The 2,863-nt window shown below is 46.0% G+C and overlaps 1 long non-coding RNA gene across 1 annotated transcript; it reads left to right on the forward strand.

Annotated features, from left to right (window-relative positions):
- The first annotated feature begins 401 nt into the window (after nucleotides 1-401).
- LOC141264207 (uncharacterized) lies at nucleotides 402-2,387 on the forward strand. The gene is made up of 3 exons (XR_012319828.1): nucleotides 402-468; nucleotides 1,776-1,814; nucleotides 2,326-2,387. It is a non-coding gene; the product is annotated as an uncharacterized lncRNA (long non-coding RNA).
- Nucleotides 2,388-2,863: the final 476 nt, after the last annotated feature.

Below are 2,863 nucleotides of genomic sequence, written 5' to 3' on the forward strand. Positions count from 1 at the left end.
CGCGCTGTGACGTCACGTTTAGCAGACGTGCTTCCCTGTCTGCTGAGTGTGACGCTGCAGTGCAGCCCCTGCTCTCCTGCTCCCAGGCCCCTCCCGCTACTGTCCTGGGCATCGCGTCGGTGAAAGTGCGTGCGCGCGCCCTTAAAGGGCCCACGACCACTTTTTTTTTTTTTAATTCTTCAGTTCCCTCTGCATGGGGCCCGGGGCCCACCGGGAAATTTCCCGGCGCCCCGCCAGGCCAGACCGAGCCTGGACCTTGGACTTTTGAACGATGACGTCATATTGTTATATAAGCGCCGGACATTATACAGGACAATATCACTGTATATATCCTCATAGACTGATCAGGATGATAATGTGAACTGTCTGAATCTCAATTTGTTTGTTTGGATTTTTTTTAAGACGAAAACGTAAATGGTGGAAGCCAAAATTCATCACCAGAACGAGCAGCAGCACAATAAAAAACATGTAGGTACTTTAACCTCTTCCCACAAATGGATGTGTCCTTATGTCCTAATTTCTGTCTTCTAGATGCAAAAGTATTCAGTGATTCATCCTGGCAGAAGATCAGTCCCCATGCATGTGAATGTGATATTTATACAATGAGCTAATAATTAGTAATGACATATATCTGTGGCACCCCAGGGATCTGGTTTCCACAGTAACAGCAATGTTATGTCTGAGAGCAGGTGGGAGGTCTCTTGGTCAGGAATCCTATGCATGCCACACCTCCTGCCCAGTCCTGGGAGGGGAAGAACTTCCCCTATATAAACCTAGGGCTGAGGCAGGGTGAGTGAGTAGAGAAGAAGTAGAGACAGAGAAAAGAAGCAAATATAGGAACAGAACATCAGGAGCTCTGTGGGAGCAGTGTTACAAGGAGTCAGGGGCTGGCAGCTGCAGAGCTCGCCCTGACTGAGAAGATTTCTTACCGGACCCGGAGTCCGAGGCTGTGGGGACTAACTCCTACCCAGCAGCAGAATCCGTCAGGCAGGGGATTCCAGGTCCTCTGGCCAAGAAACCCGAAGGCACGGTCACACGCATGGGACCAGCACCGCCGTCGTGGAGCGGAAGCTACTAGAAGGCCCCGAGTCACCGGCCATACGGGTGAGCACCACACGGTACACTCAGGGACGTGGGCTACTTATACCCGCCTCTAGCAAGGTAGCCAGAAGAGTACAGTTAGTTTGGGAGGCCTACAACTCCGCCTGGCCAGGGGAGATCCCATCTGCTCAAGGACTGACCAGGCCCCAATCGCTAGCCAGTACTCCGGGAGGGTCTATCTTTGTCACCAGTAAAGACCCTGAACTACACCGTACCGTCTCCGAGTGGTTCCTGCTACCCCCATCATCCACGTCGGCTGCCCTGAGGCCATACCCCTCCCGTTGGGGGTTATACTATCACGCTGCACAATCCTACCACCGGCCTCAGCGGCCTGCCCTGCAGCAGCAGCTCCTTAGCTGTACTCAACGGGTGGCGTAGTCGTCCAACATCTACCGCTGATACATTGCCGCTCAGTTTGACTCCCTGGGCACGGACCGGGTCACCGCCACGAGACTACAACCCTCAACAGATCCGGCTCCGGGTAAGCTCCCGCGTGCTCAACGCAGCGCGACACAGGCCCAGGGGCGCGTCATATCCATATATCTATATCATGTAGAAATGTACAGTATAGGAGAGACTTTATGTTTATTGTCTGTGTCCTTTTGAGACTAGGATTTGTTCCCGATAATTATTTTACAATGTTGATTTTTTAATCATTTCTTCTATTTCTTCAGCAGCAGAAGAGATGACGCAAAAGTGCAACGTCTCCCAAAGTAAGTAAAAGTTCCCCCGTTGTTATATGTGATATGTTGTTACACTGGGGCTCAAAATATTGTGTCTTCCCTTTATATCGTTATACTGTATAGTATATTTTAATGGAAGAAACCAATATTTAAATGTCTATCTATACATCCAGACTTGGACTGGCCCACAGGAGAACAGGAGAATTCTCCGGTAGGCCCCTGTGAAGAAGTACTAATGAGTAGTGCAGAAAAATAGTATCATCTTATCATTCATTAAACAAGCTAGCCAAATTAATATTACATAGATGCAAAAGTAAATTTGTTTACTAGGCTCAGGTTATTTTTGCATGTAGCTGAACAGTGGGTCCAAAGAATCACTGTTACTGGTGGGCCTTTGCCAATTCAGTCCGATACTCTACATTTCCCATAGTGAGAGAAAAGCATTTCCCTTTTCAGCTCCCGACTTCTAAACTTACTGACCCTCCCGTCCTTTGTTCTCCATTTTAAATACTATTTACCAATTTTTTGGGCTTCCTCTTAGGCTCCTCAGAGCGTTTGTATGCTGCTGCTGCCGCAGTATGGCGGCAGAGTAAGGAAAAAAAAGTAAGTGTTTTTTTTTAAATAATTTTTCATGGAATGATTTTAAGATTTACAAAATCTATTCAGTATCATCTTAAGTTTTCAATGATTATTATATAAACAGTCTTGTGGTGACAAAAGAGTTTTATTCTTATGAAAAAACGCACAATCATACGATGCATAACCCCTTATCGTTTATTAAAATATTAATATCATCACATTTATAGAACTATAGCCACAGACATAGTAATGACAATTATGTCATTCATTATTGTGTGAAAAAATCTGCTTTATGACCATAAGGCTCATTTCACAAGATCAGATCCTGTCCTGTAAGATCAAGAGAAGATCAAGACTTTCCATGGAACAAAAGTTTCTAATTTTAGAGGGCAGGATTCACTCCTTTCATTGGCTTTAAACTTATGACTAGGGATGAGCGAACCCTTTGATGTTCAGGTTCGTCGGGTTCGACCGAACTTTAGTCCAAAGTTTAATTCGGG

The sequence above is a fragment of the Phyllobates terribilis genome, unplaced genomic scaffold (genome assembly GCF_046119375.1).
Source record: "Phyllobates terribilis strain yellow unplaced genomic scaffold, ASM4611937v1 Scaffold_4__5_contigs__length_816908805, whole genome shotgun sequence".
NCBI classification, from domain to species: Eukaryota; Metazoa; Chordata; class Amphibia; order Anura; family Dendrobatidae; genus Phyllobates; species Phyllobates terribilis.